The sequence below is a fragment of the Pygocentrus nattereri genome, chromosome 15, assembly GCF_015220715.1.
Source record: "Pygocentrus nattereri isolate fPygNat1 chromosome 15, fPygNat1.pri, whole genome shotgun sequence".
Lineage (NCBI taxonomy): Eukaryota > Metazoa > Chordata > Actinopteri > Characiformes > Serrasalmidae > Pygocentrus > Pygocentrus nattereri.
Window position 1 is genome coordinate 26,991,794 of NC_051225.1, and position 25,791 is coordinate 27,017,584.

Sequence of the window (25,791 nt, forward strand, 5' to 3'; positions counted from 1 at the left end):
ATTATGTGCTGCTGACCCTGGGCAGCACTCTGAACTAAATAATAAATACATACATAAATTAACTTTGGGAGTGAAGCGACAAACGTTCTGCTTTTCTCAGTATTTCTGCGTTTCTCTGCTACAGTCTGGCCGCTGTTGTGTCTTCAGGTAACAGTCCACTGTACCCGTGGCTGAGGGACGGGCTGCACTGACATTACTGGACATAAGCGCACGTACCGCACGGCCCAATCCCATTTCACCCCTTGCCCCTAACACTTAGCCCTAGGGGTAGGGTTGTCCCGATTGGTGTTGAGATGGAGGGGTAGGGTGAAGTGTTAGGCCTTCATGGACCTTTAAACGGAGATTTTTATGAGAGTGTTATGAGAAAATTCCCAGAACGCTATGCCAATCGTCGGGAAGATGGCTGCACAAGCGGCCAAAGAGACACATCCATGTAAGTATTTCTCTGTTCAAAAGCCGCTGTAGTGTAAGAACCATCGCAATAGCGTTTTATGGTCATTTCCTTCATAACGGATAAAAATCGCTAGTAGTACGCTGATGTCTTGGTCGCTACCGGGCGAATTTTCCCGTTCCAGCTTAAATGGTGCAGCAGTTATGTTGTGGTACCTGAGGTTGCCTCACCCTTCGGGGAATCGATCATGAAGCTGGCGATTAGGAAGCTAAGTTCAGCTTCATATCACCGAAGAATTCTTGGTGGTGATAATAAATAACTGCCCCCATTTTTGAAGGCGGATGACGCCATAAATGTATTTAAGCAGTGAGGAGCTGAACTCCCCCCTCCTCTGTTGTCACTGCAGGCCGGCAGGGTGGCCTGCAGAGCAGCGCTAGTAGCTGTAAATGAAGTGATGTCGTTTTTTATTTGCGCTCTTTTTTTTAATTTGGTGGCTCGTTTGATTGATTGACGTGTAAAACTGAAACTGTGAATGAATCGTGAGTTCCACGCTTTTCAGTCTCCTTCGGATAAAAGGCAAATGTCAGTGTGATTATACCACTATTGCTATAGTATGGATATAAAATAGGAAAACACGTCCTGGTTGTTTTATTCAGGCTTATTAGAATATGATTCACCTGTCCTGTCATGTGACACACAAGTGAGATCACCACAGCTGGAGGCGGCGTGTTGGAAATGGCCGGAAAACCTCGTCTCGTCTGTTTACATAAAAGGCGCTGAGGAGAACTGATGACGTATCTAGTTCTTGAAGGGTCGTCCCATTTCAGAGGGGGAAGATTTCAACCACTACCCCTTCTAACTCAGTTTCAAAGGGGAGGGTTAAAATGGAAAAAACAATGGGTAGGGATAAAAATAAGAAATGGGATTGGGCCTACATCTAACCTGTATTTTCATGGGGGCCCCTTGGCTCATTGGGCCCTACGTGGCTGCCGCATTTGCCTAGTGGAAAGACCACCCCGAGTAGAGGTGGGTAATCCAGGATTTTCCCCAGGATTTTCTTCCTTTTTTTTTTTTGCCTGTCTTGTCTGGCAGATTTGCAATCAGAATTATGGTCAGACTGCATTACTGTGCCAAACAAATTTACTTTTCCAAAATGAGCACTATAGATTATAGGCTCATCTTGTCCGTGTTTCTTTCTTTCTTTCTTTCTTTCTTTTTTAATTATTTAATTTCATTTTGTTTATACATTTGATATTTTAATGAAATGTGTTAACATCATGCCAGACTTGACAGGCCAGGGGAATCTGTAAAGAAGGGAGAGGAGAGATAAAGGGGGGGGGGGGGGGGGGAGTAAAAAAGGGAAATAACAAAAGGGCAGAAAAAACACGATGGTTCACCAACTGCTGCTCCTGAGAAAAGAGAAGAAAGTGTACCTGAGACGTACAGCACTTGGAAATACTGCACAAATGACTGTGATGTATGTGGGTGAGGGTGTGGGTGTGTGTGTTTGTCAGTACAGTACAGTATAAATTTGTCACAAGATGCACTCAATAGCGAGGGCAGAAAGCTGCGACATCTCCCCAGAGGCCAGAGGAAGGCAGAGAAAGACCAGGGAAAGACCCTTGGCCGCATCTCCCAGTGACCCCTGCATGCCCACCCCAGCGGAAGGGAGAGGGGGACTCCGGACAGCACCCCCCCCAACCCGCCCCCCCGCCATGGAGCACAGGTCCAGGGGAACCAGAGGAACCAGAGCCGCCCCCAGGATGCCCCCCCCATCACGAGGCAGCAGCAAAGACCCAGCGCCTCATACGCCCGCGAGGTACCCACCACCCAGCAGGGCCCCATCCCCGCCGAGGGGCCCTGACCCACCCCGGAACCCAACCACCCAGGGGAGCGGGCCAACCGTCACGCCGGAGCACCAGGCCAGGCCCTGAAACCCCAAGGCGCCCCCCATCCGGGGGGGAAGTAGCAACCACAGGGGAGCACCCGGGAGAGGACCGGGGACAGCAATCCCCCGACCCAGAACCAGCTGTCCTCACACACACTCAACCTCATATATACATCCTCGCCCATATATACACCTACAGTCATGGCCAAAAGTTTTGAGAATGATACAAATATTAATTTTTACAAAGTCTACTGCTTCAGTTTTTATAATGGCAATTTGCATATACTCCAGAATGTTATAAAGAGTGATCAGCTTAACAGCAATTAATTGCAAAGTCAATATTTGCCTAGAAAATGAACTTTATCCCCCAAAACACATTTCAACTTCATTGCAGCCCTGCCTTAAAAGGACCAGCTAACATCGTTTCAGTGATTGCTCCATTAACACAGGTGTGGGTGTTGATGAGGACAAGATCAATCTGTCATGATTAAGTAAGAATGACACCACTGGACACTTAAAAAGGAGGCTGGTGCTTGGCATCATTGTTTCTCTTCTGTTAACCATGGCTATCTCTAAAGAAACACGTGCAGTCATCATTGCACTGCACAAAAATGGTCTAACAGGGAAGAGTATCGCAGCTAGAAAGACTGCACCTCAGTCAACAATCTATCGCATCATCAAGAACTTCAAGGAGAGAGGTTCCATTGTTGCCAAAAAGGCTCCAGGACGCCCAAGAAAGACCAGCAAGCGCCAGGACCATCTCTTAAAAGTGTTTCAGCTACGGGATCGGGCTACCAGCAGTGCAGAGCTTGCTCAGGAATGGCAGCAGGCAGGTGTGAGTGCATCTGCACGCACTGTGAGGCGGAGACTCTTGGAGCAAGGCCTGGTCTCAAGGAGGGCAGCAAAGAAGCCGCTTCTCTCCAGAAAAACATCAGGGACAGACTGATATTCTGCAAAAGGTACAGGGAGTGGCTTGCTGAGGACTGGGGTAAAGTCATTTTCTCTGATGAATCCCTTTTCCGATTGTTTGGGACATCTGGAAAACAGCTTGTTCAGAGAAGACGAGGTGAGCGCTACCACCAGTCTTGTCTCGTGCCAACTGTAAAGCATCCTGAAACCATTCATGTGTGGGGTTGCTTCTCAGCCAAGGGAATCGGCTCTCGCGCAGTCTTGCCTAAAAACACAGCCATGAATAAAGAATGGTACCAGAATGTCCTCCGAGAGCAACTTCTCCCAACCGTCCAAGAGCAGTTTGGTGATCAACAATGCCTTTTCCAGCATGATGGAGCACCTTGCCATAAAGCAAAGGTGATAACTAAATGGCTCAGGGAACAAAACATAGAGATTTTGGGTCCATGGCCTGGAAACTCCCCAGATCTTAGTCCCATTGAGAACTTGTGGTCAATCATCAAGAAACGGGTGGACAAACAAAAACCTACAAATTCTGACAAAATGCAAGCATTGATTGTGCAAGAATGGACTATTATCGGTCAGGATTTGATCCAGAAGTTGATTGAGAGCATGCCAGGGAGAATTGCAGAGGTCCTGAATAAGAAGGGTCAACACTGCAAATATTGACTTGCTGCATTAACTCATTCTAACTGTCAATAAAAGCTTTTGTTACTCATAACATGATTGCAATTATATTTCTGTATGTGATAAAAACATCCGACAAACGCACATAAAAACCAGAGGGCAGCAGATCATGTGAAAATATAATGTGTCATTCTCAAAACTTTTGGCCATGACTGTACTCACGCATACATCCACACCTATAGACACTCCTACATACATACATACATACACACACAGGATTTTCTTCCAACTGCTACACTTCTCTAAATTTCTCAAACCAGCAGCAAAGATGTTCAGGCAGTTGGAACAAAATCCTGGGGAGGATTTTTACTTTTGGACCTGGATTACCCACCTCTAGTCCCGAGTAATTTACCTTGAGTTAACAGAGAACAGAGTTTCCCCAGCTCAAGCTTCTTTAGTTAAAACTTCTTAGTCAAACAATCGCCTAACTGTGATGTTTCAGCTCTGCACCCTCAGTTAGGTAAACAATATTGAATGTATGTAGCTGGAACCACACATGCAGTCGTATGCAGAAGTTTGAGCACCCCTGGTAAAATTCCATGTTTTTTTTTCTTCTTCTAAGTTAAAACAAATGAATGCACAACTACTGTATCTTTCCTGCACTGAACATGTTTGAAAACAAATACAAAGTGTGGAAACACTGCAAGAGGATGTGTTCACTTATTTTCCCTTAGAAAATCAACATGGAAACTGGAAACTGACCAGGGGTGCACAAACTTTGCATATAACTGTATGCACTGTATTGTATTACCTGCATTCTCTATGCTTTGTATCCAACTAATGTAGGTAGTTGCTATTTAACTGACAAGCTGAATCAGGTGTGATAAAAGAGTTCTACAGGGCTATTGTCCAGGAGAACTGGACTCTAGAAAATATAGAACATCTAGTCTAGATCAACATTTAAAGACTTTGTCTGGTACATAAGTGGAAATATACTTTTGTTTACTAAAGACTTCATAGAATGCACAGATTTAATGTATTTAACAGCTTTTATTATTATTATTATTGTTGTTGTGATACAGTACATCCCTTACACGCCTTATTCTTCCTCTACTTGCCTAGAGGTGAGGAGAAGCTCTACCACAGCTCTGGCTGCTCTTCTGGTGAATTATTAGCCAATCGCAGCGCAGGGGGGCGGGTGGTGCCTGCTGCCTTCTCGTGGCCACCGTGCGACATGACAGGACAGTTCAAATAGCATAGCTTTCATTTGTTATCACTGCTGCAACAAATGAGGTAAAATGAACGCAATAAACCCAAATATGCGCTTTAAAATGAGATTTAGAAGTGTCTTACTTGAATGAACTTGATGTTGCCAACCAAAATGGTGGCGTCAAAGAAATAACATCAATGACAGAAACATATGGCATCCCTCCTGATCGATCCTCTACTGATTTATTACTGTTTGAAGATGTGATTATCAGTGACGTTGGAGCCCCCCGCCACGCCCCGCCCCTGGTGACGTAACAATGATGAACGCTCGTGAGGCTGCAGTGGGCAGCTGTCACGTAACAATGAGAGAAGTGAACCGGCTTTTTTCTAAGACGATAGTTTTGTTGGAGCGCGTGATGACGTCATCAAACCGAGGATATAAATAGGGGTGCCACGTCCGGCGATCTGTAACGGCAGATACCACCGTAGTAACGATCGCAATGCCTCGCAGACGCATGCGCAGAGCCATTCGCCCCGTGCCCAAGAGGAGGAGGGCTGGAGCCGTGCGCAGGCGGAGAAGGGCTGTGGTACGCAGGCGTCGTTAGGCGTCTGTACACCGCCGCCATCTCCGCCCCCAATACCATCCCGCCGGCACCCCCAACCTCTTAAAAGCACTCTGCGAAGGCAACGGCACGAAGCTAATGTGTTAATCAACACCAGAAGACGGACTCTACCGAGATCAGATCTGATCTGACTTCCACTGCTGGCTGTGTTGGTAATATGGGTAAGGTGTAGTAAGTGCGTGTTGAATTCCTGGTTTCTGTGTCAGAAATCTGGAAAGAGTTAGGATGAGTGTTTCTTTTGAGTATTGTTTACTGTATGAAGAGGCCTTGCACTGATTATTCATAGATTGATAATGAAGTCAGAACAACAGACATGAAGATGAGGACAATACACGATAACGATGGACTCAGGACCACGTCCATGAAGATGGTGGACTCAGTACAATACGAATGGTAAGGAAACGGACTAAGGGGGAGTTAGGATGAGTGGTGTGGAAAACGGACTAAGGGGGAGTTAGGATGAGTGGTGCTTTTGTATTAATCAAAAGGCCTTGCTTTGATTTATTCATAGATTGATAATGGATTGAGGACAACAGACAGGAAGATGAGGACAACACACATGATAATGATGGACCTAGGACCACGTTCATGAAGATGGTGGACTCAGTACAATACGAATGGTAAGGAAACGGACTAAGGGGGAGTTAGGATGAGTGGTGCGGAAAACGGACTAAGGGGGAGTTAGGATGAGTGGTGCTTTTGTATTAAACAAAAGGCCTTGCATTGCTTTATTCATAGATGGATAATGGATTGAGGACAACAGACATGAAGAAGGAGATGGACCCGGGACAACACACATGAAGATGGTGGACTCAGTACAATACGAATGGTAAGGAAACGGACTAAGGGGGAGTTAGGATGAGTGGTGCGGAAAACGGACTAAGGGGGAGTTAGAATGAGTGGTGCTTTTGTATTAAACAAAAGGCCTTGCATTGATTTATTCATAGATGGATAATGGATTGAGGACAACAGACATGAAGAAGGAGATGGACCCGGGACAACACACATGGAGATGAAGCATCGATCGGCGCCTATTACCCCCCCCCCCCATTCTTATGCATGAATAAAAGCAAAAGCTACTGTACAACCATGTTGTATTAGTTAACACTGCACACTGAACTAAATATGAAGATGGACTCTGCCAAAATCTGTTCTGACTTCCACTGCTGAGTCACTCATTCTGTTATGACTTCCATTGCTGAGTGACTGATTCAGGACCGCACACACAATGATGCAGAACTCAGGACAACACACATGATGGTGGACTCTACCAAGATCTGGTCTGACTTCTGCTGCTCCCTGAGTTGGTAATAGGGGTAAGGTCTCCAAAGCTTCCTGTGTCAGAAACATGATGTTCAAAATGACCAGTGAAGTCTACATGAATTCTTTGCCGTGGCTCGTTTAAAAATTCCCATGGGTGTAGCGGTGCTATTGTGGCATGTTTCTGTGTTTCTGACAAGATGAACAAGCCTTGGCTTTCTCCTCGATAGCTGCATCTAACCCTGGCCACCAGAAGTAACTATGGGCAATCTCCTTCATTCTTACAACGCCGCTCTTCTGAAATCTAGTCTAGATCAACATTTAAAGACTTTGTCTGGTACATAAGTGGAAATATACTTTTGTTTACTAAAGACTTCATAGAATGCACAGATTTAATGTATTTAACAGCTTTTATTATTATTATTGTTGTTGTTGTGATACAGTACATCCCTTACACGCCTTATTCTTCCTCTACTTGCCTAGAGGTGAGGAGAAGCTCTACCACAGCTCTGGCTGCTCTTCTGGTGAATTATTAGCCAATCGCAGCGCAGGGGGGCGGGTTTTTTCATAATATGGTGCCTGCTGCCATCTCGTGGCCACCGTGCGACATGACAGGACAGTTCAAATAGCATAGCTTTCATTTGTTATCACTGCTGCAACAAATGAGGTAAAATGAACGCAATAAACCCAAATATGCGCTTTAAAATGAGATTTAGAAGTGTCTTACTTGAATGAACTTGATGTTGCCAACCAAAATGGTGGCGTCAAAGAAATAACATCAATGACAGAAACATATGGCATCCCTCCTGATCGATCCTCTACGGATTTATTACTGTTTGAAGATGTGATTATCTCAGTGACGTTGGAGCCCCCCCCGCCCCGCCCCGCCACGCCCCGCCCCGCCCCGCCCCTGGTGACGTAACAATGATGAACGCTCGTGAGGCTGCAGTGGGCAGCTGTTACATAACAATGAGAGAAGTGAACCGGCTTTTTTCTAAGACGGTAGTTTTGTTGGAGCGCGTGATGACGTCATCAAACCGAGGATATAAATAGGGGTGCCACGTCCCGCGATCTGTAACAGCAGATACCACCGTAGTAACGATCGGAATGCCTCGCAGACGCATGCGCAGAGCCATTCGCCCCGTGCCCAAGAGGAGGAGGGCTGGAGCCGTGCGCAGGCGGAGAAGGGCTGTGGTAAGCAGGCGTCGTTAGGCGTCTGTACACCGCCGCCAACTCCGCCCCCAATACCTTCCCGCCGGTGTTCTATCGATTTGTCCTACTTCGTCGAGACGTCCTACCGTAGCGTATATTTATAGATCGTATCTATCGATATGTGCTACCGTGTCGAAAAATAATACCGCGACTATTTTGTGATATTAGGGGTAGCACATATCGATAGGCTAAAAATAGTGTCAGATCCTCCTACCTGTATTATATTATGGGTAGCACATATCGATAGGCTAAAAATAGTGTCAGATCCTCCTACCTGTATTATATTATGGGTAGCACATATCGATAGGCTAAAAATAGTGTCAGATCCTCCTACCTGTATTATATTATGGGTAGCACATATCGATAGGCTAAAATACTGTAATGACCCCCCACTTTTTTATGTGGTGTCCCTAAAGGAATACCTATAATTCCCTTTGGGAACCACTAGAGGGCTTTCAGCCACTGGACCAATATTATACGCTGCCACCACCTTTAAATACCCGGTCTGGTCCGGGTGAGCCCGATAACACACCTGCACACACAGCAAGTATAAATTGTCTCCATATAACAGTCTTTATTAACAATCAAATGTGTTAAAACATACAAGGGCTAACATTTAGTCCCTCAACAGTCCAGCATGTAAATTTCACTGCAACACGTGCCACTCTTTCCAAAATGTAAATATCTCACAGCAAACTAACACTGCACGCACACACGCTTGTGATAAAACACTTCGATATACCCTGTACTGTGATTGACGAGGTCGATAGCCCTGAGCAGTTAAATGACAATACACTACATACAACACACACACACACACACACACACACACAATTTAATAAAAATATTCCAGACTTCCCTCGCCGGGTGGCCGTCGAGACCCCCCCGTGGAATGCCGAAGTCCGTCGTCGTCCAGATAATATTTGCCCTCCTCCGGTCAGCGTCTCGCTCGGTTTTTATTAGTTAAATAGTCACCCAAAATAATAGCTTAGTTCATCGCACAAAGTTCACAAAAGTCTTTCAACCGCGTTCCAGCTGCCCCATTCTACCACGAGTCCTCAAACTCTTTGACGAAACGCCACCGCAACAAAGCCCCGCACCTAGCTCCAGCCAACGCCATCATGCTCTCCCCCCCTTTTCAAACCACCCCCCCTCCTTTCTACTTACACACCTGATCCTCATCAGCTCACATCGCTGTCCCACAACCCCTCCCCTTCATGCCCATCACACATATCTAACAATCTGCACAATTCACCAAACAGATGGGATTCAAAATTTCTCCCCTGGTCAGTATGTATACTGCGAGCAGCACCATACCTCTGAAGAAAATCCATCCCCAACAAAATCCCCAAAGGTATGTCATCGACCAAAAACTCTACTACCAGGGCAAGGGCTCCAAACTGGCATACGGTCTGCCACTTCCCCAAAATCTCCATCTCACCACCATTAGCTACAGCCACTCGACCCTCATAATTTTGGAGATCAGATCTACCCCCTGTAATTTCTAACCAATTTTTTTTTAGAAATAATGGACACCTGAGCTCCTGTATCTATTAAAAGGTGTCCATCATGACCCCCAACCTGGGCGGACACATATACCCCCAGCCCATAATCCCCTGGAGGCGACACTAAAAAGAGGCCCTGACCTGGTAAAACAGGGAGCTGGCATTAGGCCTGCTGAACCAGCTCCCTCTAGTTTCCCTTCAATTACGGACAATCCCTCTTAATATGACGTTTACATCCACATTCCCAACAGACCCCCCTTTCAGGAGCTCTCTCCCCCACAATCCTCCCTTGGTTCTGCCCCTCATACATTTTAGAACTCTCAAAACTCTCACCAATTCTCGACTGAAGATTTTTGACAGTATTCTGAAGGGTTTTTACATCCTGTCCACTACATACAACACACACACACACACACACACACACACACATTCACACCTACAAAATTTGATAAAAATATTCCAGACTTCCCTCGCTGGGTGGCCGTCGAGCCCCCCCCGTGGAATGCCGAAGTCCGTCGTCGTCCAGATAATATTTGCCCTCCTCCGGTCAGCATCTCCCTCGGTTTTTATTAGTTAAATAGTCACCCAAAATAATAGCTTAGTTCATCGCACAAAGTTCACAAAAGTCTTTCAACCGCGTTCCAGCTGCCCCATTCTACCACGAGTCCTCAAACTCTTTGACGAAATGCCACCACAACAAAGCCCCGCACCCAGCTCCAGCCGACGCCATCATGCTCTCCCCCCCTTTTCAAACCATCCCCCCTCCTTTCTACTTACACACCTGATCCTCATCAGCTCACATCGCTGTCCCACAACCCCTCCCCTTCATGCCCATCACACATATCTAACAATCTGCACAATTCACCAAACAGATGGGATTCAAAATTTCTCCCCTGGTCAGTATGTATACTGCGAGCAGCACCATACCTCTGAAGAAAATCCATCCCCAACAAAATCCCCAAAGGTATGTCATCGACCAAAAACTCTACTACCAGGGCAAGGGCTCCAAACTGGCATACGGTCTGCCACTTCCCCAAAATCTCCATCTCACCACCATTAGCTACAGCCACTCGACCCTCATAATTTTGGAGATCAGATCTACCCCCTGTAATTTCTAACCAATTTTTTTTAGAAATAATGGACACCTGAGCTCCTGTATCTATTAAAAGGTGTCCATCATGACCCCCAACCTGGGCGGACACATATACCCCCAGCCCATAATCCCCTGGAGGCGTCACTAATAATAGGCCCTGACCTGGTAAAACAGGGAGCTGGCATTAGGCCTGCTGAACCAGCTCCCTCTAGTTTCCCTTCAAATACAGACAATCCCTCTTAATATGACGATTACATCCACATTCCCAACAGACCCCCCTTTCAGGAGCTCTCTCCCCCACAATCCTCCCTTGGTTCTGCCCCTCATACGTTTTAGAACTCTCAAAACTCTCACCAATTCTCGACCGAAGATTTTTGACAGTATTCTGAAGGGTTTTTACATCCTGTCTAAGGCCCTCTACTACTCCCAAAAATGTATGCATTTGGGAGTCTAAGACGGTAGCTGTATTAACCAATACTTGGGTTGGCTGTTTAGATGGAGACTGCTCCAACCCACGTATAAGTTCCAATTCAGAAGCTACATTAATAGCTTACTCCAATGTTTCCAACTTGGCAGTACGTATCTGAACAAACAGATGGGATTCAAAATCCGACCTGTATTATATTATGGGTAGCACATATCGATAGGCTAAAAATAGTGTCAGATCCTCCTACCTGAATTATATTATGGGTAGCACATATCGATTTTATTACGCTTTGTCACCGTACACGCTAACCCTAACGATTTCAACAGTAAAACTTGTGCCATACTTTTCTAACATTTCTGCGGCGTTAACAAATGTCTAAAATGCAAATTACTTTTGCGTTTACAGTAAATATACAGTAGTAATAGTGTAAAGTATTAAATTAATTAAAAGCAATAAACACTCACCATTAATTACACACTTTCTAACCAAGGTAGCAAGAATTGATGAGCCTTCCTACAAATTAGCTTAGAAAGCGATGTACGCATGCGCAGTAAATCGAAGTAGGACAGCTCGATGAGTAGCACAGGTCGACAGAACACCGGCACCCCCAACCTCTTAAAAGCACTCTGTGAAGGCAACGGCACGACCCTAATGTGTTAATTAACACCGGAAGACGGACTCTACCGAGATCTGATCTGACTTCCACTGCTGGCTGTGTTGGTAATAAGGGTAAGGTGTAGTAAGTGCGTGTTGAATTCCTGGTTTCTGTGTCAGAAATCTGGAAAGAGTTAGGATGAGTGGTGCTTTTGAGTATTACTTAATACAGTAAGTATTACTTACTGTATTAAGAGGCCTTGCACTGATTATTCATAGATTGATAATGAAGTCAGAACAACAGACATGAAGATGAGGACAACACACATGATAACGATGGACTCAGGACGACGTCCATGAAGATGGTGGACTCAGTACAATGCAAATGATGACAATGATGGACTCAGGAAAACACAAATGGTGAGGAAAACGGACTAAGGGGGAGTTAGGATGAGTGGTGCTTTTGTATTAAACAAAAGGCCTTGCATTGATTTATTCAGATTGATAATGGATTGAGGACAACAGACATGAAGATGAGGATAACATACACAATGATGCAGAACTCAGGATAACGCACATGATGAAGATGGTGCACTCAGGACAATGCACATGATGACAATGATGAACTCAGGACAACACAAATGGTGAGGAAAACGGACTAAGGGGGAGTTAGGATGAGTGGTGCTTTTGTATTAAACAAAAGGCCTTGCATTGATTTATTCATAGATTGATAATGGATTGAGGACAACACACATGATAACGATGGACTCAGGACCACGTCCATGAAGATGGTGGACTCAGTACAATACGAATGGTGAAGAAAACAGACTAAAGGGGAGTTAGGATGAGTGGTGCTTTTGTATTAAACAAAAGGCCTTGCATTGATTTATTCATAGATTGATAATGGATTGAGGACAACACACATGATAACGATGGACTCAGGACCACGTCCATGAAGATGGTGGACTCAGTACAATACGAATGGTGAGGAAAACGGACCAAGGGGGAGTTAGGATGAGTGGTGCTTTTGTATTAAACAAAAGACCTTGCATTGATTTATTCATAGATTGATAATGGATTGAGGACAACAGACAGGAAGATGAGGACAACACACATGATAATGATGGACCTAGGACCACGTCCATGAAGATGGTGGACTCAGTACAATACGAATGGTGAGGAAAACGGACCAAGGGGGGAGTTAGGATGAGTGGTGCTTTTGTATTAAACAAAAAGCCTTGCATTGATTTATTCATAGATTGATAATGGATTGAGGACAACACACATGATAACGATGGACTCAGGACCACGTCCATGAAGATGGTGGACTCAGTACAATACGAATGGTGAGGAAAACGGACTAAGGGGGAGTTAGGATGAGTGGTGCTTTTGTATTAAACAAAAGGCCTTGCATTGATTTATTCATAGATTGATAATGGATTGAGGACAACAGACAGGAAGATGAGGACAACACACATGATAATGATAGACCTAGGACCACGTCCATGAAGATGGTGGACTCAGTACAATATGAATGGTGAGGAAAACGGACCAAGGGGGGAGTTAGGATGAGTGGTGCTTTTGTATTAAACAAAAGGCCTTGCATTGATTTATTCATAGATTGATAATGGATTGAGGACAACACACATGATAACGATGGACTCAGGACCACGTCCATGAAGATGGTGGACTCAGTACAATACGAATGGTGAGGAAAACGGACTAAGGGGGAGTTAGGATGAGTGGTGCTTTTGTATTAAACAAAAGGCCTTGCACTGATTTATTCATAGATTGATAATGGATTGAGGACAACAGACAGGAAGATGAGGACAACACACATGATAATGATGGACCTAGGACCACGTCCATGAAGATGGTGGACTCAGTACAATACGAATGGTGAGGAAAATGGACCAAGGGGGAGTTAGGATGAGTGGTGCTTTTGTATTAAACAAAAGGCCTTGCATTGATTTATTCATAGATTGATAATGGATTGAGGACAACAGACATGAAGAAGGAGATGGACCCGGGACAACACACATGATGAAGAAGCATCTTTCGGCACCTTACCCCCCCCCCCCCCCCCCAACTCTTATGCATGAATAAAAGCAAAAGCAACTGTACAACCATGTTGTATTAGTTAACACTGCACACTGAACTAAATATGAAGATGGACTCTGCCAAAATCTGTTCTGACTTCCACTGCTGAGTCACTCATTCTGTTCTGACTTCCACTGCTGAGTCACTCATTCTATTCTGACTTCCATTGCTGAGTGACTGATTCAGGACCGCACACACAATGATGCAGAACTCAGGACAACACACATGATGATGGTGGACTCTACCAAGATCTGGTCTGACTTCTGCTGCTCCCTGAGTTGGTAATAGGGGTAAGGTCTCCAAAGCTTCCTGTGTCAGAAACATGATCTTCAAAATGACCAGTGAAGTCTATTTGAATTTTTTGCCGTGGCTCGTTTAAAAATTCCCATGGGTGTAGCGGTGCTACTTGTGGTATGTTTCTGTGTTTCTGACAAGATGAACAAGCCTTGGCTTTCTCCTCGATAGCTGCATCTAACCCTGGCCACCAGAAGTAACTATGGGCAATCTCCTTCATTCTTACAACGCCGCTATGCCCTGAATGTTGCTCTTCTAAAATCTAGTCTAGATCAACATTTAAAGACTTTGTCTGGTACATAAGTGGAAATATACTTTTGTTTACTAAAGACTTCATAGAATGCACAGATTTAATGTATTTAACAGCTTTTATTATTATTATTGTTGTTGTTGTGATACAGTACATCCCTACACGCCTTATTCTTCCTCTACTTGCCTAGAGGTGAGGAGAAGCTCTACCACAGCTCTGGCTGCTCTTCTGGTGAATTATTAGCCAATCGCAGCGCAGGGGGGCGGGTTTTTTCATAATATGGTGCCTGCTGCCATCTCGTGGCCACCGTGCGACATGACAGGACAGTTCAAATAGCATAGCTTTCATTTGTTATCACTGCTGCAACAAATGAGGTAAAATGAACGCAATAAACCCAAATATGCGCTTTAAAATGAGATTTAGAAGTGTCTTACTTGAATGAACTTGATGTTGCCAACCAAAATGGTGGCGTCAAAGAAATAACATCAATGACAGAAACATATGGCATCCCTCCTGATCGATCCTCTACGGATTTATTACTGTTTGAAGATGTGATTATCTCAGTGACGTTGGAGCCCCCCGCCCCGCCCCGCCCCGCCCCTGGTGACGTAACAATGATGAACGCTCGTGAGGCTGCAGTGGGCAGCTGTTACGTAACAATGAGAGAAGTGAACCGGCTTTTTTCTAAGACGGTAGTTTTGTTGGAGCGCGTGATGAGGTCATCAAACCGAGGACATAAATAGGGGTGCCACGTCCGGCGATCTGTAACGGCAGATACCACTGTAGTAACGATCGCAATGCCTCGCAGACGCATGCGCAGAGCCATTCGCCCCGTGCCCAAGAGGAGGAGGGCTGGAGCCGTGCACAGGCGCAAAAGGTATTGGGGAGGTGCAAGGATAGATGATTCGTTTAGGTGTTAGCGTCATCCAACATGGGGCATCGGTCAGAATGCCAGGTACAGGAATGATGAGGAGACAATGGGCTTGGTTATCGAATTGTATTCTTAGAGGTAATTCAAACAGGTAGCATTAATATTCAAATTCTCAGGAAAGCGGGATGGGTTGACATTTCTCACAGTCTGAGAGGGTAGAGGAAACAAGAAATAGAAATAAGGCACTATAAAATACAAATAACAATCTGTAATTACATTAACAGTTAAGTGCCTGTAATGCACTAACAATACAAACATGAATCGATTTCCAGTAGTAAACACAGCCTAGTCACGGAGCAGACATTATACAGTCTCATGAGCCATCTAGAGGTCAAAGGAGGTAATGCAAATGTGACATTCATCTCCCGAGGACAGGAGAACTCCCCTGAAACATTCTCAAATGGTATCGCAGGTAGCGCTAAGCGCTAATAATAGGCAACTTAGAAACATATGGATTTACAGCCAAGTAAACGAAACGGAGATACCCGCGAAACAACAACATGACTTACTTCTCGTCATTGACTGTGAGGAAACGCCACCACCATTACCCAAGAACCAAAGGGAACTTCGCTTGAAGGTAAGATTTAAACTATAAATCGGAGCGTGCCCAACAAATACAGCTCCGTTGCTAATACAGGCTGATGAAACAGGAAACTCTAAACACGAAGTCAGGAGATTCTACAATAAAAGTCCCGGCCTTCTGTACAGCCGCCCCCAAACGTGCAGTGCACGTTTGTTAACAATAAAGGAACAATCAGTCAGGGACATCAGCGGACCTGATGTAGCCGTCGTCGCTGCGGTGAACCTAGGTCACACGACCACTGAGCCATGAGGCCCGAGGAAGCTGCGGGTCCACCATCATGACCACAGCATTATCCAGGAGCTCGGGAGGAGAGGAGTGCCATTTCTGTCTGGTCTGCAGGCTGGGGAGGTAGTCTCTGATGAATCAGGACCAGAAGTGGTCCGCCAGGATCTGCGAGTGCCGCCATCTCCGACGACTCAGGATCTCGGACTCGGGGTAGACCACTTGGGGAAGTGACCCATCAGGCCGGCCCATGAGGAGGCTGTTTGGAGTTACCGGATCGACATCTGCAATGTCGGCTGACACGTAGCCCAGTGGCTTGGCGTTGAGGATGGCCTCAACCTCCAGGAGTACGGTGAGGAGCACCTCTTTAGGAACGGGTTGAGACCCTACACAGGTATAAAGTGCAGACTTGACTGAACGCACCTCGCTTTCCCACACACCCCCAAAGTGTGGGGCAGCAGGGGGGTTAAAGTGGAACTTGATCCTCTGGCGAGCTAGTTGCCTTTGCAAGGTGGGTGCCATGCTGGCGAAAGCTTCCTTAAGCTCCCTTTCACCTCCTTTGAAATTAGACCCTTGGTCGGACCACAGCTCAGCTGGAGTGCCTCTCCACGCAATAAAGCGTCGTAAAGCCATGAGATAGGCATCAGCGTCCATAGTGTTCAAGAGATCCAGGTATACCGCTCTGGTAGTTAAACACTTAAAGATTATCCCCAGCGTTTCTCGTGGCGCCTACCCACCTTCACAGTCATGGGGCCGAAGCAATCCACGCCCGAAGAATGAAACGCTGGCTTGTGTAGTCGTAAACGGGCGGCGGGGAGATCAGCCATTCTTGGGACTGCCGGCTGAGCTCTCCAGCGTTGACACTCCACACAGGTACGCTGGTGTCTTCGGATCGCCTCTCTTCCATGTATCACCCAATACGACCGCCGCAGCTCTGCGAAGACGCGTTCGGGACCAGGATGATGTAGGTCTTCATCGTACTTCTGGATGAGCAGGCGTGAAACTGGGTGAGAGGCGTCCAGGACAACGGGGTGCAGGGTCGTGTCGCTTTGCCCTTCCAGTCTCCTGAGACGTCCACCAACCCTAATGAGGGCTGTGGACTTGTCCATCTCAGGAGCCAGGGTGATGAGGCGGCTACCAGACAGGACAGGTTTCCCGGCTGAGAGTAGTCAGTACTCCGTTAGCTCTTGAATTTCAGCTACTCTTGTCCCTACGAAGACTTTATAGCGACAAGATTCGGAGTGTAGCCAGGTTAGTACTGTAGTGGAGTCAGACCATAATACAGTACGGGGCACTTGCAAGGTGAGCTCTCGCTCGAAGACGCGAGCTAGCTGGGCTGCAACCAGAGCAGCACACAGCTCCAGGCGAGGGGTGGACTGCATGCGCTTCGGCGCTACTCGAGAGCGGGCAAGGAGGAAGGACAGGTCTACATGGCCATCAGCATTCTCAGTCCTCATGTAGGCCACCGCACCATAGGCTTGCTCTGAAGCGTCTGCAAAGATGTGCAGTTCTCGTGCAGCACCCTCTAGGTTGGCTTTGGCAGGCGCATAAGGGCGAGGAAACGCGATGTGGGGTAGGTACTTGAGTTCACTTTCCCAGGTGGACCAGGATTGCAGGAGGTCAGTTGGCAGGTTGGGGTCGTCCCAGCCACGCTGTTTGTCCCACAGCTGACGGATGATGAGCTTTGCCCAGGTAGAGTAGGGCAGCAGGTAGCCCAGGGGATCGTACTGTGTGGCGACAACCCTGTATATGTTGCGCTGCGTTGGGGCATCATATACAACTGGTCTGTGTTTGTAGCCGAAGGTATCTGTCCGCCAGTTCCAGCTGAGGCCAAGGGTGGACTCCAGCGGGTTGGACTTATCCTCGGCTTGCCACAGGTCGAGGCTTTCTGATCTGGCTTCTTGAGGTAGGTGGCTCAGGACGCTGGGGTCATTGCAGGCCCACTGCCGCAGTTGGAAGCCTGCAGAGGCCAGCAGTTCCTGGAGTCGGTCCACCAGCAGCTTGGCTTCACCTGTTGAGCGTACGCTCTGCAGGCAGTTGTCCACGTAGAAAAAGTTCTCCACGGAGAACCTCAGGCTGTCATCAGGCTTGGTGTGATTGACTATGTGGCGTTGGAGTGCGTACGTTGCGCAGCAGGGGCTGCAGGTAGTACCGAATGGTAGGACTTGCCACTCAAAGGTTTTAGGAGGCTCACTGACCTTCAGGTCATGCCACAGGAATCTTAGGAGGTGACAATCCTCAGGGAGGAGGCAGACCTGATGAAACATCCCCTTGATGTCTCCGCTGACCGCCACAGGGTGTTCAAGGAACCTCACAAGGACGCCTAGAAGGGAGGCGCCAAGGGAGCCGTTGTGGCTCACAAGGTGATGAGGGATATACCAGCTTTCCTTTGAGGAACTCTCCTCGCTAACTTCCTTCACCACACCAGCTTCCATGAGCTTGTTCATTTCAATCTTGTACGCATCTGCTTGCTGGGGGTCTCTGAGGAGGCGCCTCTCCGTGCTACGCAGCAAGGGCATCACTGACTCTTTAGGTGAACACAGTGGTGGCATACTTGCATGGCGCAGCAGGGGAGTAGCATACCGGTGGACTCCTTCCACTTTGACGCGGACCGTCTTAGCTTCGAGCAGAGCGACTGCCTGCTTGTCCTGCTTTGACCTGGTCACTTCCTTCTCTCGCTGGTGAGGTACCGTGTCCACTTGCCAGAGCTGTTGGACGTGCTTGAAGAGCTCTTCTGGCGGTGGGGTGGCAGAGATAAAACAGACACTCTGGAGTGTGATGGCCGCCCCATGAGTCGGACAGGGCCTTGAAGAGTCCATCCCAGGCGAGTATGGAGTTGTTTGGAGCAGCTTAGCGTTCTCCTCTTGCATGGCTCTCAACTCTGCTGAGGAGTGGGGGGATAGGTGTGAGCATTGCAGGTGGTGGTATTTGGGTAGGAAGTCATCACTGATCAGATCTCTCCTCTGGAGGCAGCTGATGGCTAGCTGAGGAATCTCAGTGTAAGCAGCATCACTCTGGCGGCTAACAGGACGAGTCCGTGGGGTTAGGGGTCTTGAATGACCTGAATGCATCCCCGTTGCGGGCGTTGATGAGCCCATGTGAGGGTCCATATCATAGTCATCAAGCCAGGGAGGTCGACGTATTTGCCGTTTGGGACGCACGTCAGGCATGGCCTCTTCACCAAACTCCATCTTGAATACGCTATCCGGCTCGAAGGACCAATATTGGGGAGGTGCAAGGATAGATGATTCGTTTAGGTGTTAGCGTCATCCAACATGGGGCATCGGTCAGAATGCCAGGTACAGGAATGATGAGGAGACAATGGGCTTGGTTATCGAATTGTATTCTTAGAGGTAATTCAAACAGGTAGCATTAATATTCAAATTCTCAGGAAAGCGGGATGGGTTGACATTTCTCACAGTCTGAGAGGGTAGAGGAAACAAGAAATAGAAATAAGGCACTATAAAATACAAATAACAATCTGTAATTACATTAACAGTTAAGTGCCTGTAATGCACTAACAATACAAACATGAATCGCTGGCGATTTCCAGTAGTAAACACAGCCTAGTCACGGAGCAGACATTATACAGTCTCATGAGCCATCTAGAGGTCAAAGGAGGTAATGCAAATGTGACATTCATCTCCCGAGGACAGGAGAACTCCCCTGAAACATTCTCAAATGGTATCGCAGGTAGCGCTAAGCGCTAATAATAGGCAACTTAGAAACATATGGATTTACAGCCAAGTAAACGAAACGGAGATACCCGCGAAACAACAACATGACTTACTTCTCGTCATTGACTGTGAGGAAACGCCACAACCATTACCCAAGAACCAAAGGGAACTTCGATTGAAGGTAAGATTTAAACTATAAATCGGAGCGTGCCCAACAAATACAGCTCCGTTGCTAATACAGGCTGATGAAACAGGAAACTCTAAACACGAAGTCAGGAGATTCTACAATAAAAGTCCCGGCCTTCTGTACAAAAGGGCCGTGGTAAGCAGGCGTCGTTAGGCGTCTGTACACCGCCGCCAACTCCGCCCCCAATACCATCCCGCCGGTGTTCTATCGATTTGTCCTACTTCGTCGAGACGTCCTACCGTAGCGTATATTTATAAATCGTATCTATCGATATGTGCTACCGTGTCGAAAAATACCGTGACTATTTTGTGATATATGAGGTAGCACATATCGATAGGCTAAAAATAGTGTCAGATCCTTCTACCTGTATTATATTAGGGGTAGCACATATCGATAGGCTAAAATACTGTAATGACCCCCCACTTTTTTATGTGGTGTCCCTAAAGGAATACCTATAATTCCCTTTGGGAACCACTAGAGGGCTTTCAGCCACTGGACCAATATTATACGCTGCCACCACCTTTAAATACCCGGTCTGGTCCGGGTGAGCCCGATAACACACCTGCACACACAGCAAGTATAAATTGTCTCCATATAACAGTCTTTATTAACAGTCAAATGTGTTAAAACATACAAGGGCTAACATTTAGTCCCTCAACAGTCCAGCATGTAAATTTCACTGCAACACGTGCCACTCTTTCCAAAATGTAAATATCTCACAGCAAACTAACACTGCACGCACACACGCTTGTGATAAAACACTTCGATATACCCTGTACTGTGATTGACGAGGTCGATAGCCCTGAGCAGTTAAATGACAATACACTACATACAACACACACACACACACCTACAAAATTTAATAAAAATATTCCAGACTTCCCTCGCCGGGTGGCCGCCGAGACCCCCCCCCCCGTGGAATGCCGAAGTCCGTCGTCGTCCAGATAATATTTGCCCTCCTCCGGTCAGCGTCTCGCTCGGTTTTTATTAGTTAAATAGTCACCCAAAATAATAGCTTAGTTCATCGCACAAAGTTCACAAAAGTCTTTCAACCGCGTTCCAGCTGCCCCATTCTACCACGAGTCCTCAAACTCTTTGACGAAACGCCACCACAACAAAGCCCCGCACCCAGCTCCAGCCAACGCCATCATGCTCCCCCCCCCCCTGTTCAAACCACCCCCCCTCCTTTCTACTTACACACCTGATCCTCATCAGCTCACATCGCTGTCCCACAACCCCTCCCCTTCATGCACATCACACTATTCCCCCCTCTTCGAAAGGACTCGTCCCCGAGTCATTCAAACAAAGTCATTCCCCCATCTAGGCCGCCTTCGTATTCTTTGAGGCCGAGAGTCCCAGTCCCTCTCCACAGTCAATGGGCCCAATGATGTTACAACGTTCAGAGGCCGGGGCGGGAGCTGGGGCGCCAGAGGCCGGGGCGGGAGCTGGGGCGCCAGAGGCCGGGGCGGGAGCTGGGGCAGGGCCTTTTCTTTTGAAGGTCCAGACTTTCCCATAACCATTCATCGATGGCACACTAATTTCTCCCAGTTGCCGCGAAGATCGACCGGCCGTTGGGGGAGGTCTCTCCAAACCACCATCCTGAGAGTCAGCCGCACCTATGAAGGATGGCATAACATAAGGCTTCAAGCGATTGAAATGCACCACCATCTCAGAACCCGATTCCTCATGCTGGACTCTATACAAAACCTCTGACAACCTTTCCAGAATTCTATAAGGGCCTCGATACCGTCTCTGCAACTTAGGGCATACCCCATGTTTCCTAGCCTCATTTCTCACCCAAACTAATTCCCCTTCCGAATAATACTGAAAATTGACCTTAATGTCAAAATTTTCTTTCTGCCCATTGAGGCCTTAGCCTGGTGCTTCCTGACTGCATCACAAACAGTGGATAAAATTCCCGCCATACTAGAGACATACTCATCTGCAGACTGAAATTTTTCCTGCGAACCAGCCTTCAAAAGAACATCAACTGGAAGCACAATCTCATTCTGGAGTGAATCCAGTACTCGCATGCACACTACTTCGATAGGCCATCATTACAAAGGGCAAAAGCGCATCCCAATTTTGCTGGTTAGCATCCACATACAAAGACAACATAGATAGGAGAGTGCGGTCAAAACGTTTAATCAACCCATCAGATTGAGGATGGTATGGAGATGTACGTGATTTGTGCATAGCTAACAATCTGCACAATTCACCAAACAGATGGGATTCAAAATTTCTCCCCTGGTCAGTATGTATACTGCAAGCAGCACCATACCTCTGAAGAAAATCCATCCCCAACAAAATCCCCAAAGGTATGTCAGCGACCAAAAACTCTACTACCAGGGCAAGGGCTCCAAACTGGCATACGGTCTGCCACTTCCCCAAAATCTCCATCTCACCACCATTAGCTACAGCCACTCGACCCTCATAATTTTGGAGATCAGATCTACCCCCTGTAATTTCTAACCAATTTTTTTTAGAAATAATGGACACCTGAGCTCCTGTATCTATTAAAAGGTGTCCATCATGACCCCCAACCTGGGCGGACACATATACCCCCAGCCCATAATCCCCTTTAGGCATCACTAATAATAAGCCCTGACCTGGTAAAACAGGGAGCTGGCATTAGGCCTGCTGAACCAGCTCCCTCTAGTTTCCCTTCAAATACAGACAATCCCTCTTAATATGACGATTACATCCACATTCCCAACAGACCCCCCTTTCAGGAGCTCTCTCCCCCACAATCCTCCCTTGGTTCTGCCCCTCAGACGTTTTAGAACTCTCAAAACTCTCACCAATTCTCGACTGAAGATTTTTGACAGTATTCTGAAGGGTTTTTACATCCTGTCTAAGGCCCTCTACTACTCCCAAAAGTGTATGCATTTGGGAGTCTAAGACGGTAGCTGTATTAACCAATACTTGGGTTGGCTGTTTAGATGGAGACTGCTCCAACCCACGTATAAGTTCCAATTCAGAAGCTACATTAATAGCTTCCTCTAATGTTTCCAACTTGGCAGTACGTAACTGAATACGCAATTCAGCTGACCCAACATTAGCAATAAAATGATCTTTAGCCAGAAGGTCTTGAGTTGGAGCACCAACCGTCGGATAAGCTTTAATAACTAAAACGCCTTAGGGAATTACCATATTCCCTAGCTGATTCTTGAGGGAGCCTTTTCCTACCTATAAAATTCACCCGGTTCCACTCAGCACTATCACATGGTTGAAAACATTTTGTTAAGGCAGCTTTCAAATTTGGATAACTGCTCTTTTCCTCTATCGCAAGCCCACTATATATGTCTCGAGACATCAATTTAAGCGTAAACGCATCATTCCAACCATTTACTTCAGCTGCCATTTCAAATTGTTCGGACCAGTCATACCAGTCACGCCCTGAACCTGTAAAGGACTCTGGCATAAATACTGGACGCTGAACTTGGCTGATTTGAGAGTGCTGAGACTGGGGGACATGACTAGAACCACCAACTGTATCTGCAGGTTGATCTGGCTCATGCATTTTGGCACCCTATATGTTCACACACACAAAAAAAAAGCAAGACTGATCCCACTGCTGCCACCAGTGTAATGACCCCCCACTTTTTTTATGTGGTGTCCCTAAAGGAATACCTATAATTCCCTTTGGAAACCACTAGAGGGCTTTCAGCCACTGGACCAATAGTATACGCTGCCACCACCTTTAAATACCCGGTCTGGTCTGGGTGAGCCCGATAACACACCTGCACACACAGCAAGTATAAATTGTCTCCATATAACAGTCTTTATTAACAATCAAATGTGTTAAAACATACAAGGGCTAACATTTAGTCCCTCAACAGTCCAGGATGTAAATTTCACTGCAACACGTGCCACTCTTTCCAAAATGTAAATATCTCACAGCAAACTAACACTGCACGCACACACGCTTGTGATAAAACACTTCGATATACCCTGTACTGTGATTGACGAGGTCGATAGCCCTGAGCAGTTAAATGACAATACACTACATACAACACACACACACACACACACACACACACACCTACAAAATTTAATAAAAATATTCCAGACTTCCCTCGCCGGGTGGCCGTCGAGACCCCCCCGTGGAATGCCGAAGTCCGTCGTCGTCCAGATAATATTTGCCCTCCTCCGGTCAGCGTCTCGCTCGGTTTTTATTAGTTAAATAGTCACCCAAAATAATAGCTTAGTTCATCGCACAAAGTTCACAAAAGTCTTTCAACCGCGTTCCAGCTGCCCCATTCTACCACGAGTCCTCGAACTCTTTGACGAAACGCCACCACAACAAAGCCCTGCACCTAGCTCCAGCCAACGCCATCATGCTCTCCCCCCCTTTTCAAGCCACCCCCCCTCCTTTCTACTTACACACCTGATCCTCATCAGCTCACATCGCTGTCCCACAACCCCTCCCCTTCATGCCCATCAAAATACAGTGTCAGATCCTCCTACCTGTATTATATTAGGGGTAGCACATATCGATTTTATTACGCTTTGTCACCGTACACGCTAACCCTAACGATTTCAACAGTAAAACTTGTGCCATACTTTTCTAACATTTCTGCGGCGTTAACAAATGTCTAAAATGCTAATTACTTTTGCGTTTACAGTAAATATACAGTAGTAATAGTGTAAAGTATTAAATTAATTAAAAGCAATAAACACTCACCATTAATTACACACTTTCTAACCAAGGTAGCAAGAATTGATGAGCCTTCCTACAAATTAGCTTAGAAAGCGATGTACGCATGCGCAGTAAATCGAAGTAGGACAGCTCGATGAGTAGCACAGGTGGACAGAACACCGGCACCCCCAACCTCTTAAAAGCACTCTGTGAAGGCAACGGCACGACCCTAATGTGTTAATTAACACCGGAAGACGGACTCTACCGAGATCTGATCTGACTTCCACTGCTGGCTGTGTTGGTAATAAGGGTAAGGTGTAGTAAGTGCGTGTTGAATTCCTGGTTTCTGTGTCAGAAATCTGGAAAGAGTTAGGATGAGTGGTGCTTTTGAGTATTACTTAATACAGTAAGTATTACTTACTGTATTAAGAGGCCTTGCACTGATTATTCATAGATTGATAATGAAGTCAGAACAACAGACATGAAGATGAGGACAACACACATGATAACGATGGACTCAGGACCACGTCCATGAAGATGGTGGACTCAGTACAATGCAAATGATGACAATTATGGACTCAGGAAAACACAAATGGTGAGGAAAACGGACTAAGGGGGAGTTAGGATGAGTGGTGCTTTTGTATTAAACAAAAGGCCTTGCATTGATTTATTCAGATTGATAATGGATTGAGGACAACAGACATGAAGATGAGGATAACATACACAATGATGCAGAACTCAGGATAACGCACATGATGAAGATGGTGCACTCAGGACAATGCACATGATGACAATGATGAACTCAGGACAACACAAATGGTGAGGAAAACGGACTAAAGGGGAGTTAGGATGAGTGGTGCTTCTGTATTAAACAAAAGGCCTTGCATTGATTTATTCATAGATTGATAATGGATTGAGGACAACAGACATGAAGATGAGGACAATACGCATGATAACGATGGACTCAGGACCACGTCCATGAAGATGGTGGACTCAGTATAATACGAATGGTGAGGAAAACGGACTAAAGGGGAGTTAGGATGAGTGGTGCTTTTGTATTAAAGAAAAGGCCTTGCATTGATTTATTCATAGATGGATAATGGATTGAGGACAACAGACATGAAGAAGGAGATGGACCCGGGACCTCGGCGCCTATTACTACTACCC

General features: G+C 46.4%; 3 long non-coding RNA genes across 5 annotated transcripts; all 3 read left to right on the plus strand.

The window, feature by feature from the left end:
• The first annotated feature begins 151 nt into the window (after positions 1-151).
• On the plus strand, positions 152-7,648 carry LOC108435898. Of its 3 annotated transcripts, none has more exons than XR_001858483.2 (5): positions 152-433; positions 5,934-6,040; positions 6,159-6,267; positions 6,386-6,476; positions 6,595-7,648. It is a non-coding gene; the product is annotated as an uncharacterized LOC108435898 (long non-coding RNA). The 3 variants fall into 3 exon arrangements; XR_005131512.1 differs by lacking the exon at positions 152-433 and adding an exon at positions 4,597-5,818; XR_001858484.2 differs by lacking the exon at positions 152-433 and adding an exon at positions 4,607-5,808.
• A 4,960-nt stretch (positions 7,649-12,608) lies between these two features.
• On the plus strand, positions 12,609-13,272 carry LOC119265240. The gene is made up of 3 exons (XR_005131515.1): positions 12,609-12,722; positions 12,805-12,913; positions 13,167-13,272. It is a non-coding gene; the product is annotated as an uncharacterized LOC119265240 (long non-coding RNA).
• A 58-nt stretch (positions 13,273-13,330) lies between these two features.
• LOC119265242 lies at positions 13,331-25,768 on the plus strand. The gene is made up of 3 exons (XR_005131519.1): positions 13,331-13,446; positions 13,529-13,637; positions 25,717-25,768. It is a non-coding gene; the product is annotated as an uncharacterized LOC119265242 (long non-coding RNA).
• The last annotated feature ends 23 nt before the right edge of the window (positions 25,769-25,791 follow it).